This window comes from Pongo pygmaeus, chromosome 13, assembly GCF_028885625.2.
Source record: "Pongo pygmaeus isolate AG05252 chromosome 13, NHGRI_mPonPyg2-v2.0_pri, whole genome shotgun sequence".
NCBI lineage: Eukaryota > Metazoa > Chordata > Mammalia > Primates > Hominidae > Pongo > Pongo pygmaeus.
Window position 1 is genome coordinate 10,297,138 of NC_072386.2, and position 13,267 is coordinate 10,310,404.

The 13,267-nt window shown below is 48.2% G+C and overlaps 1 non-coding gene across 1 annotated transcript; it reads right to left on the reverse strand.

Moving 5' to 3' along the window:
* Positions 1-235: 235 nt before the first annotated feature.
* On the reverse strand, positions 236-335 carry LOC129027086 (small nucleolar RNA U13). The gene has a single exon (XR_008498179.1). It is a non-coding gene; the product is annotated as a small nucleolar RNA U13 (small nucleolar RNA).
* Positions 336-13,267: the final 12,932 nt, after the last annotated feature.

Here is a 13,267-nt window from a genome sequence, read left to right on the forward strand (position 1 = left end):
CATATAAATTATATATAAATAATATATATAGTATAGAATATATAAAATCACAGGCTAGTGACATCATCACGTGACCAGTTTGATTACAACATATAAACATTTTCTCCATTTTGGTTCTATATTGCGTTCCCAATACATAACACAGCTGTCTTAAATATCATCCCAACAGATGTTTAGAATCACATCAGAACCACTTTAACCATCAATGAGTATTTATTCATTTTCTTTAAGTTCATGTCACGTGGATAATGTGCTAACGTAACAGGGTTGGAGGGTGACACATCTCACATGTGTGCATGAGTGCCCGATCATCATGCTTATGAGCTAAAAAGGATCGTATTTTTTTGCTGCTGTATTTTTCTTCCTTCAGGGTCATATTAATTATCTAGGCTTCATAACAAAGCACCAAACTGGATGGCTCGAAACAGGAGAAGTGCATGTCTGTTAGATGTAGAAGCCAGGAGTCCAAAGTCAAGGTGCCAGGAGTCCAAAGTCAAGGTGCCAGGAAGAAACATCTTCCCTGAAGCCCGTAGGTGAGAATCCCTTCTGGCACCCCCGGCTTCTGATGTTGGGTATCGATCCCTGGCATGCCTTGATGATGCCAATGTTAGCTTCTGTTGTCACCTGGTGTCCTCCCTGTTTGTCAGCTGTGCCGTTGTAGCATTGCTGGAGTTATCACTGACACTGGCTGCCTGTTACGATTCTTCTTTAGCTATGAAGTCTCTCATGGGCCACTGAATTCCCTCTACCAAGGAAACTGAGCAAGTCTCTTTGCTGATAGCGTGGTGGCTTCAAAGCCCACCAGAGCAGCGTTCCGGGTGAGGGAGGGCCTGAGAGCTTCTCTCCTCTCCCCTGGGGACAGTGAAGTGCCCTGCACCACCGCCGCCTGCCCTCTGTGACCCGGGCACAGCCACCCTCACATCATGAACCCCTGCCCTGCACCGACACCGCCTGCCCTCTGTGTCTGGGCACAGCCACCCTCACATCGTGAACCCCTGCCCTGCACTGCCGCTGCCTGCCCTCTGTGACCCGGGCAGAGCCACCTTCACATCGTGAACCCCTGCCCTGCCCTGGAGACGCAGACACAGGAGTGGTCCACAGCGGTACCCTCATCCTAGGTTTTGCTCTCTGCAGTTTCAGCCGCCTGAGGTCAACGGCAACTTCAGGAATAAATGTTTCACGAGTTTAAATCATGCCCTGCTCTAAGGAGCCTGGTGAAGTTGGCCCCAATGTGAATAATCCCCTCATCCAGCATATTCAGCCATCTGGGCGACCTGCCCATTAGTCATGGACACTGCCTGCTGCTGAGGCCGGACCACAAACACCATCATGGCATGAGGACCTGGGACTACCACAGAGGGAAAGGTGTCACATGGCCCATGGCTGCAGAGGGCATGAAGACCCAGGGCAGGACAGAGGGAAAGGTGCCACATGGCCTATGGCTGCAGAAAGTGTGAGAGTGGGAGGACCTAGGCCCCTGCAGAGGGAAAGGTGTCACATGACCCATGGCTGCAGAGGGTGCCAGGGACCGGGGTCCACCGCAGAGGGAAAGGTGTCATGTGGCCCACGGCTCAGCGTGTGTCACTCACCTCTCTCATGAGGTGGGCATGTGAGCATCTCAAGAAGGGGCCTGCCATACAATGAGATATTTTCAGAGAGAGAGAAACCACATTCACATAACTTGTATTACAATATTTTATTATATTTCTATGTTACTATTAGTTTTGTTGTTAGTCTGTTATTGTGCCCACTTTGTATTTAAACTCAATCATAGATCTGTGTTTCCAGGAAGCAGCATGGTCTAAGTTGGTGCCACTCGAGGTTCTAGGCACCCGCTTGGATGTTGGAGCAGATTCCAACCACAAGGGAGATGCTGTGCTTGGAGCATTGCAGGCTTTCTGCCTGTTCCTTCTCTCACTGTGAGGCCCCGGCATGGCTGTGGAAACCTAATGTTTCTTGGTGCTCCTGACGCAGAGTAATTTATGTTTTACTGGTGTCCTCGTTCCTGCCCAGATCTGTCACACAGCCATCATTCACAGCAAGATCCCAACCCAACGAGAAATGTGAAAACCCCAGAACGCCCTGCGGCCTCCGATAACTCACTCCCAATTTGCAATTCTTTCATGAGGGCTGCAGGCTATCAGGAGGGAGAAAAATAGAATAAAGCCCAATCAAAAACGATGAATTAACAAGTAAGAGATAATTAAAATGGGCTGGTTTAAACTTAATTAACATGCAAATAAAATTCATTGAGGTTGATATCTTGCTTCGTTATGAGCTCTGGGAAAATAGAGACTTAAAATGATTTCTGCTGAGGCGGACCCTGATCCTTGAACCACTCGGTCTGATGACCTTGCCAGGCCAGTGACGAGCCCAGACAAGTGCCTGTTCTTAAATTTACACAGAAGCACGGAGGATAAACTTAGTGATTTCAATATGTTATCCCCTTTCATTGTATAAGCCGTGAAAACTTTGAGAGTAATTGATTGAAGCATAGATTTTTCTTATTTACAAAAAAAAATTGTGTTTCTCCTAAATAAGTACAATATTTAGGACTCAAATAAGAATGAACACTGTATTTTCCTAAACTATTTCTCCTTTTGTTGTGTTTTAGTGGCACAAAAATATCCCTTTTATTTGCTGTGACAGTGTGGATAAGCCCAGTTGGCCGTAGAACACGGCTGTAATTGCATCTCGCTTTGGGTTCAGGGATAAAGCTAATCCACTTAGAGACAGATATTAGAAATTCAGATGTAATATGGCTCAAATAAATCTCATTTGAAGTAAAAGAAAGACTGCCAAATTAAGCATGCACGGAATAGCTCCTTTGAGTGCGTTCTGAGCAGAGAATGGCACCAGGTCAGCATTGTGGCTGTGATCCTGTGGGCCAGGCTCAGGTGTGAAGGCAGGGCGGGCTCAGGTGTGAAGGCAGGGCGGGCTCAGGTGTGAAGGCGGGGCGGGCACAGGTGTGGAGGTGGGGCTGCCAGGGCTGCCAGAGGGAGTGGTGAGGAGGCAACAGCAAGGGTGTGGGGGATGGGGGAGGGCTGGGGAGCACCACTGCAGGGCAAGGGGTCCTGGGCGTGGGGCTCACAGAGGAGCTCGGCCTCCCTGGATGCTGTCCTTTAAGGGGCCCAGTCCTGTGGGGGCAGCTCCCTGGGACGAAACATCAGATGGGGCCCATGATGAACCGAGGCCAGGACACCTGTGAGTGGAGGGGAAGCAGAGGCTCCAGGAGAGCAGGAGTCCACGGAGGCTCCTGCTGCTGTCCCAGCCCGAGTCTACCTGCTGGGGTCCCAGCCTGAGTCCAGGGAGGCCCCTGCTTCTGCTGAGAACCTTTTGTGTGGGGGAAGCCGTGGGATCCCTGACCACCTGTCCCATGAGGCAGTCACAGTGGGAGGCCAACCCCAGCACGCAGCCACGACCCACGGCGAGATACTTCTCATGGGAACCCGGGACTCCCGTTCCTACCTGGTATCCAACATGAATGCCAGAGACTTCTGTGTTCACACAGTGCATGCCACCTCTTCACCAAGGCCCCCTTATATAGTGAAATAATTTTTAAGTTGTAATTTTAAAATATCAAATGACAAGGTGTCATCACATGTGTGGCACATCTGTACAGTAATAAGCACTTTGGAAACATCATCATTTATCTACCAGTGTGCCTATATTAAAAGAGTAAAATACCAAATCATTGTGTATAAATTATATCTTTTTGTGTCACCCAGTATTCACTGCAGTAAATGTGGTCCAGTGTTGAGTACCAGCTCCACACAGATGAGAAGGAAACAGGAGAGTGAACGTGGAATGCAGCCCTAGGATAGTCCCCACATGGCCTGAGGGTCCTCCCTTCATGGCCTTAGGGTCCTGGGTCCTCCTCTTGCAGCACTGGGGTCCTCCCTACTTGGCCCAGGTTGCACAGGCACCCCCCATGTGAGCAGCGCCGGGCCAGCTGGATCTCCCTGGAATGTGTGCACAAATGCTCTCTCTTGCATTTTGCATTGCAAGAACTGCAGCACTCTCGTCCCTGTCTCTGTAAGTTTTTTACCCCTTTCTTTCTCCAGAGCAACTTGGGGCTCAGATTTGTGCATTTGTCTTTAAGCAGGGGCACACACCGCTCAGCACACTCCCAGAGAAGAAGCCTTGACTATGGGAATAAAATGAGCCCAGAGGGCCACAAATACGGCTTCACATTCGCACTCTTGAGAGAAAGAAGACATTTATTTCGCTTTGTTTTTAATTGGCAAGCATCTTTTAAGCCCACGTTTCTAGCTCTCAGTGGGGGGCAGAGCACTGGCCCACGGAAGATGCCACATCTGCCCCCAGAAGCAGGGTCAGGGCTACCTTGTGTGGCAACAAGGCATGAAGGCTGCCAGTCATCTGACCCGGACACTATCCTGGTATCCAGGAGGGAGGGGCAGTGTCATCTGACCAGGACACTATTTTGGTATCCAGGAGGGAGGGGGCAGTGTCATCTGACCCGGACACTATCCTGGTATCCAGGAAGGAGAGGGCAGTGTCATCTGACCCAGACACTATCCTCGTATCCAGGGGGAAGGGGGCAGCGTCATCTGACCCGGACACTATCCTGGTATCCAGGGGAAGGAGGTAGTGTCATCTGACCCACACATCTTTAAATGAGAGAGAGGAAGACAGAAGAGTCAGGGCTAGATGGATGGGTAGAGACAAAACTCTGTGGCCATTGCTGGTTTGAAGATGGGGAAGGAACCATAAGCCAAGGAACAGGTGCCTCCAGGCATGGGAAGGAGGAAACAGAGGCTCCCGGGCACCTCCAGAAGGACCCAGCCCTGCCCACAGCTTGACCTTAGTGCCATGAGCCCCACTGCAGACTTTGACCCCCAGAACTGCAAGGGAATGAATCTCAGTTGTTTTAAATCCTCAGCATTTCATGGAATTGGCCACAGCCGCGATGGAAATGACACGGCTTCCAGTTCTGTTCGACTTAAAGAAGAATAACTTGATACTCACAGCTTGTATACCCATAAAATTGAATATGTGTGATAGAAAATACGTTTTCCAAGATAAATAGAACCTGGTATATGCCATGTCCTGTGCGCATTTTCATGTGGAAATGGGCATACTCAGTGCACAGGTACATGCCACCCACACCCTGTCCTGCCCAATCCCCTCCATGGCCCGGTGCAGAGAGAAACCCCCACTGCCGACCTTGGTCTGTGGATAGAACATTTACACGCCATACATTTCTAACAGAAACATTCCTACAAACCTGTTTGAATAATACTCAGAATTTTATTTTATGCGCATTGGGTAATTTACTCATGACCCCTTAACAAAAGAGATGCTGATCCTTGAAACTGTGTGAGCTCCACCATGAATCAGTAAGAGATGGGAAGTGGACATACCGTCTCTCCGGTTCAGTCTGGCGAAGCTGGGATTGTGGCTGCTGGACAGCTCGGAGGAGCTGCTGAAGGACGACGAGGGTAGGGTGGACACCAGGGGCTCCTCATAGTGATCTGCGGGGAAACACCGCGACAGGTTAGCACCTTGTTATGGCACAGGCTCATACATGACATGCTCATACATGACACACTCATAGCACATGCTCATACATGACACACTATAGCACATGCTTATACTGGACATGCTCATACGTGACACGCTTATGCATGACACACTCATAGCACACACTCATACACAACATGCTTATATATGACATGCTCAGGTGTGCACAGCTGTATTCCATCACCAAATGGAAGTGGTGTGTACGTGGTTTGGTGTAAGCCCTGAAGGCACGAGTGAAGAAGGAACGTCCCTGGCCTCCACTCCTGCCACACGGCCGTCTCTCTCCTGCACCTGTGGCCTCATGGAAAATTCCCTAGATCAGCTGACAGAAGACAACTAGACTCGGGCCAGTTTTCCAGATGGTTCTATGCCATGTGCAGGTGTCGCCCAGAAGTGGGGGGGCAGCAGCACCACAGCCCCTGCCCAGGACATCGCTGAGGGCAGTGGGGAGGCAAAATCCCCCCAGTGGTCAGAACTTCAGGCAGTGACCCTGGACTCAGCATCACGGACTCCACCCACCAAGGCTAACCGGCTACAACCACCACTGAGTGCCATCAGCCAGCAGCAGAGGCTAGCACAAAGCTCCGAGGTGGCACCATTCCCCTGGGGTCGGCCAGCTGCCTGGGGCAGGTGGTCACATCCACGGCTTCCATCAGGGGAGCGGCAGCTCCCTGGGGAGCTTTTTTGTCCTGAGTGGAACAGAACTCGGGGGCATGGATTTGCCTTCCCTGTGTGCCACGCTGTGGCCAAAACTGCCATCCCTGACTCAGAAAGCCCCACCCCACCATGGGGTCCACACAGCATTTCTTCTGACCAAGGACCTCCCTGCACAGCCAAAGAAGGGCAGCCGTGAGCCCAGGCTCCTGGAATTCCGAGTTCACCAAGTCCCCACCACCCTGAAGCTGCAGGCTTTATAGGAACGGGGGACGGCCTTCAGAAGTCCAGGTACTGTGCCCACTTGGTGGTGATGCTGGCAGGGCTGGGGTGAGGCTCTCCAGAGGCCACCTCGGCTCCAAATGAGGCTCCAGTACATGGAGCTATTGCCCCTGAGCCAGGGCTCGCTGGGCCAGGAACAACCAGCAAGTGTTTTGGAGTTTCATACAATAACTTCTGTTTGAAGTCAGTTACAGTGCACAGGAATACGTGCTATCGTGTTATTTCCAGAGAGTTAGAGTGCACAGGAATACGTGCTATCGTGTTATTTCCGTAGTTATAGTGCACAGGAATACGTACTAGCGTGTTATTTCCAGGGAGTTAGAGTGCACAGGAATATGTGCTATCATGTTATTTCCGTAGTTATAGTGCACAGGAATCTGTACTAGGGTGTTATTTCCAGAGAGTTACAGAGCACAGGAATACGTGCTATCGTGTTACTTCTGTAGTTATAGTGCACAGGAATATGTGCTAGCGTGTTATTTCCAGAGAGTTATAGTGCACAGGAATACGTGCTAGCGTGTTATTTCCGTAGTTATAGTGCACAGGAATACGTGCTATCATGTTATTTCTGTAGTTATAGTGCACAGGAATACGTGCTATCGTGTTATTTCCAGAGACTTATAGTGCACAGGAATACATGCTAGCGTGTTATTTCCGCAGTTATAGTGCACAGGAATACGTGCTAGCGTGTTATTTCCAGAGAGTTATAGTGCACAGGAATACGTGCTAGCGTGTTATTTCCAGAGTTATAGTGCACAGGAATAAGTGCTATCGTGTTATTTCCATAGTTATAGTGCACAGGAATACGTGCTAGCATGTTATTTCCAGAGAGTTACAGTGCACAGGAATACGTGCTATCATGTTATTTCCAGAGAGTTACAGTGCACAGGAATACGTGCTATCATGCTATTTCCAGAGAGTTGAAGTGCACAGGAATATGTGCTAGCGTGTTACTTCCAGAGAGTTATAGTGCACAGGAATATGTGCTAGCATGTTATTTCTGTAGTTATAGTGCACAGGAATACATGCTATCGTGTTATTTCCATAGTTATAGTGCACAGGAATACGTGCTATCGTGTTATTTCCAGAGACTTATAGTGCACAGGAATACATGCTAGTGTGTTATTTCCATAGTTATAGTGCACAGGAATATGTGCTAGCGTGTTATTTCCAGAGAGTTATAGTGCACAGGAATACACGCTAGTGTGTTATTTCCATAGAGATATAGTGCACAGGAATACATGCTATCATGTTATTTCCATAGAGTTATAGTGCACAGGAGTACGTGCTATCGTGTTATTTCCAGAGAGTTACAGTGCACAGGAATACGTGCTATCGTGTTACTTCCAGGGAGTTACAGTGCACAGGAATACGTGCTATCGTGTTATTTCCAGAGAGTTGCAGTGCACAGGAATACGTGCTATCGTGTCATTTCTAGAGAGTTACAGTGCACAGGAATATGTGCTAGTGTGTTATTTCCAGAGAGATATAGTGCACAGGAATATGTGCTAATGTGTTATTTCCAGAGAGTTATAGTGCACAGGAATACTTGCTAGCATGTTATTTCTGGAGAGTTGCAAGGTGACTTTTCAAATTGACTTACAAAATCATCCAGCTTTCCAGTTCCATACACTTATTGCTTAATATGAAAGGAGATAGACTGAGATGTCGCTTTGCTGGCTGTAAATAAATATTAAATATGGTGTCAGGTAACATGATTTTCAGTACTGCTGTTACACAGAATATCAAATAAAAATCCTTAAAAATGGGGATACAGGATGGGGAGTGAACGAAGATCTGATGAGGAGTGGGAGCAGTTGAGAGTGGGAAACTGGCCTCCTGTGTGTGGGGACGCTCGTGTCCAGGTGTGAGCAGATGCGGGGAGGTGGGGTCATGGCTGAGGCCCGGACGGTGCAGTGAGCATCACACTCCCAGGCAGAGCCAGTCAGACACTCTTCCCACCAATTTATCAGGCAGCAGCATCTGCCACCATTGCATTATCTAAATAGAAAGAATAAGGAGAGAACCTGCAGCCTCAACTAACCTAACTCTTCCACCTGGGGGATGCTGTGGTGAGGCCGACGCCACATCATGCCCATGTGCTTTTCATCTAAACGCTCTCATGGGTCTGTCTCTGCCATGCTCAGATGCCATTGGTTCTGCACAGCTGCCGTGGCTGGACGGACCTGACAGTGGCCACCCTGTCCTGCCAAGCCCGTGGGGCCCTTGTCTGAGTGAGCAGCATGGACGCAATTCCTGTTGTTCCACCACTTCTTGCCCTGTGCAGGCCCAGCAGCCCCAGGCACCTGCCCAGGACCCTCCTAGATCCTGTCTGTTTGGTGGGACCCCAACCCCGTGTTCATGCCTGCTACTTTCTCTAGTCAGAACTTCACCTCTAGCATGACAGCAGATAGCTGTCTCATAAGCCACTGTGTGTGGGTGGCCTGTCACCTGGCATGGCTGTGGCAACAGTGGGCTTGCACAGCAGACATCCAGCCCAGAGTGCAGGGTGCTCGTTGCCCCAGCATCCCTACCCCGAGGTGCCAAAAGAGCCTTCTCTCCTGTGATCTCAGCAGTCCATTCTCACCAGTGATGCTCATGCTCCCAGGTCCCAGAGGGCCAGCCCCAGGGCCACAGCTGACACTTCATAGATCAGTAGCACAGACTTCTGCCAGCTTCCCAGGCCTCTGTGGGAGCCTCTCTGTTCTCATTCCTGCTCCCTGGGATTGCCTATCTCATCAGCACAAAGTTTCAAAAACAATGTTGCAATAATTGAAAATTAGTTTCCATTTTTGGTGCCATTTAATTGTACATATGTATGCGTGCATGTGTCTGTGTGACGTGCATGTATGCACATGTGACGTGTGTGTCTGCATGTGTGTGAGCATGGCACATAGGTGTGCGTTTGCTTGTGTGTGCATGTCTGCACATGTGTGTGGGCATGGCACATAAGTGTGTTTGTGTGCATGTCTGCACATGTGTGTGAGCATGGCACATAGTTGTGCGTGTGCTTGTGTGTGTGCATGTATGTGTGCCTGCACATAAGTACCTGTCTATAGTGGAGCCACAGAGAACCCTGACACCACATATTCACTCCTTACAGATCTAGAATCAGTTCCTTTTACCAACCACAGCTTTCTTCCCTGAGGCAAAGGCAACAGAATCTAGTTAGAGAAAAGAATTATCAAATAAGTCAATTATTGAATTAGGGTGTATAAAATGTTTTTAAAAATGTTTTTAAAAGATTCAAACTTCAGAATTTCCAGGTGACGATCTTAAAACATTTCTTAGGTTCTAAGTTTGGGGAAAAAATTTTCCTTTCAGAACGAGTTGTATTTTTTATTGAGTCCATAAAAACAAAATTCAACTTGGGGAAAACTACCACATAAAAATTAAAATGTGATGTTTTCTGAGTTTCTCAAGGAAATTAAACCAAAAGTTAGTATTTAAATAGAAGGTCAAATAAGATTTTTAAGTGGAAGCTCTCTGAACATACAGATTGTTCCACTGCTGACCTGTTCAATCCAGAGGGCACCTTGGTCAGAAGACCTGTGCAAAACACACAAAAATAAATTCGAGAATAAATAAAACCTAGACTGACAAAAATGAGCATTTCACTACAAAACAAATTTTTTTTCTTAAATATATACCTATGTGTGTGATGTGGTATGTGTGGTGTGTTTGTGTTATGTATGTATAAATGTGTGTGGTATGGTGTGTGTGTGTGCTGTGTCTCTGTGTATATGTGGGGGTATATGTGTGGTATGCCTCTGTATATGTGGGGGTGCATATGTGTGTGGTGTGTGTATATATGTAAGTGGTATGGTGTGTGTGTGCTGTGTACATGTGGGTGTGTGTGTGCTGTGTCTCTGTATATATGTGGGGGTGTGTGTGTGGTATGGGTTGTATATGTGGGTGTGTGTGTGGTGTGTGTATAAATGTGTGTAGTATGGTATGTGTGTGCTGTGTATATGTGGGTGTGTGTATATGTATAAGTGTGTGCTGTGTATATGTGTGTGCTGTGTCTCTGTGTATGTGTGTGTGTTGTATGTGTGTATGTCTATGTACGTGTGTGTTGTGTGTATAAGTGTGTGGTGTGGTGTGTGGTGCCTATGTGTATTGTGTGTGTATAAATGTGTGCAGTATGGTACGTGTGTGGTATGTGTCTGTGTGTATTGTGTGTTTTGTGTATAAGAGTCCAATGTGGTGTGCAGTATTTCTGTGTTGTGTGTGTGTGTTTAATGTGAGTCCCCACACTCAGCCTATGGGAATAAAAAAATCATAGATCCCCTTGGCTCTAAATATGCCATAGAACAAGTGAAACTGGAATAAAAAACCTAAATATATTTGTTGGGAGTGAGACGCACGACGCGCTGATGTAAATTCCAGAACTGAATGCATCAGCGTGATGTGGAGGAACCGAAACCCTTGCGGCACTGGCCAGAGAGTTCATTGAGCAGCCACTGGAAGCTCCTGGGCTGTAACTGCTCGAGCCAATCACCTTCTCTGCTAACGAGCTCACTCCCAGACCTGCCCTCCACGGAAACAAAACCTAAGTCCACCAAAGACAAAGAATGCTCAATGCAGTGTTATTCATGATGCCTCCGAAATGGAACCCCCAAAGGCTCGTCCAGATTAGAATTTGGAAACAAGCTTTGGTGCCATCACCAACGGGATCCATGTCGAAGTTTTGATGCCTCTATTAAAATGGCACAGGTGAGCCTCAGCCACAGTGTTGGGCAAAATCAGTCAGGCCTGACTGCAAACCCCGCGATTCCCCATACACATGGCCCCAAATAGGAAAGCCATCTTTTTGGTGACGGAAACCAGAATTGCTGTCCCCAAAGGCTCAAGGGGTGCACTTGGCTGCAGGAGACACTCTCAGCTTTGAGTGGACAGGGACACACAGGCCTGTTTGTCAAATTTCCTCAGCTCACCCAAAAACAAAGATATGTTGCTGACGGTACAGGAGACTGGGCCTGGGTGTCCCACCACTTGCCCTGATGTGAAGGGGATAGTGCCTCCATCTCTGAGGGACTCGGGGTGTCCCACCACTGGCCCTGGCATGGAGGGGACAGTGCCTCTGTCTCTGAGGGACTCAGGGTGCCCCGCCACTGGCCCTGACGTGGAGGGGACAGTGCCTCCATCTCTGAGGAACTCCAGACCCCTGGAACTGGTCATCAATATCAGCAGGCCAGATATTTGGAGATTTTAGAGGAAAAAAGACGATGTTCTTAAAAACAGCCCATTAGGACAGGAGCCAATCAGCTGTATAGGCATTTGCTCAATCAGCAAATAGTTTAAGAGCCCATTGTTTTTCCTTTTATCAAATTGATGAAGATGGTTCAAATCCAGTTCAAACAGCAATGGTCAATTGCTGACTCGAGCCAAGTTGAGTCTAGAAAATGTCGCCTTGGGTCCACGAAGACCCACTGAGACCAGGAGCACAGGTGGAATTCACATCTGAGGGTCTTATAGGCCAGGCGGACCAGTCAGCCCCAAGAGGCCGGCTGCATCTAGCTTCTGCAACAGTGCAATTGCCATATTTAGAGACAAAATACACAATGTCCCTCAAATAGATCTGAGTATTTTTGCAAATGATATTCAAATGCATTTTAAAAAGTAAATGAGCAGAACAGCATATTCAAAATTCTAAACAGCACTTGCCCATCAAGGGCTGGTCAGTGAACCGCCTCCTGATGACCAGCTGATGGTTCTGGGCTACAAATATGTAAGTCAAATATACAAAAGTACTATTCAATAAAAAATGTTTTTCCTCTTTTGTCAGGAAGCATCTGGACTCACTTTATAAAAAGGCAAAGTTTGTGTATTTACAGTTTTGCTGAGGAAGCACGTGAGTCCTGGCCTTGCGGGCTGTTCCTTGTCACTGGAGATGCCCAGGGGCATGTTTTACACCTGGCCACTCCGTCCGGAGGAAGCAGGTGCACTGTGTGGGTGCTCGAGTCTCTCAAGGGGCATGTTTTACCCCTGGCCACTCTGTCTGGAGGAAGTAGGTGCACTGTGTGCAGGTGCTCGAGTCTCTCAAGGCTGCATGGCCATGCAGCCGAACACACTGGGGGACCTGGGCACAGGGCAGGGGGCTCAGACTTTCTGGTTGAATTCTCCAACCACTCTGGGACAAGATTGGTGAGTCTGTGATGCTTGCCGTTGGCTGCCACGTGCCCCTTATCAGTGAGAAGAACAGGCAGAAAATGACATGCCTGGTGTATCCAAAGACCACACCTGGGAGCACCACGCTGACCATCGGGCAGTAATTCCATTTTAATTTCCAACTCCTAGAACTCGGCAGGCAGTGGGTGGGTGCTGGGTGAGGTGCACACAGCATGTCATGTTAGTTAGCTGTGATCTTTCACCCTATGAGCCCCCTGATGTCTACACAGAAAGGACACACTTTAACCCTGACTCCCATTGGACACACATCTCAAACACCTAGGAATGCAACAGTTTTCTAAGGGGAAAGTATTTAGCCCCCACTGTCCAGCCAGGTGCAGCAGCGAGTGGGGGAGGCCTTAATATTTTTGCTTAAAGGAAGAAAGTCAGTAAACATACACAAATCACAGGAAGCATTATTTGGAAGGAATTCACACATTGAGTGAAGTCACGGAATTTTCAAATTTGCACAGCTCTACACAGCAGGACCATTAAAAAGACACAGCTGGACCAGCAGTTTGCAAACCTTAATTTCAAACACAAGAAGGGTTTGAAATTTCTTTCTTTAACGCAGGCCTGTGGGTCCAGAGCTGGATTCACTGGCAGGACCCAAGAA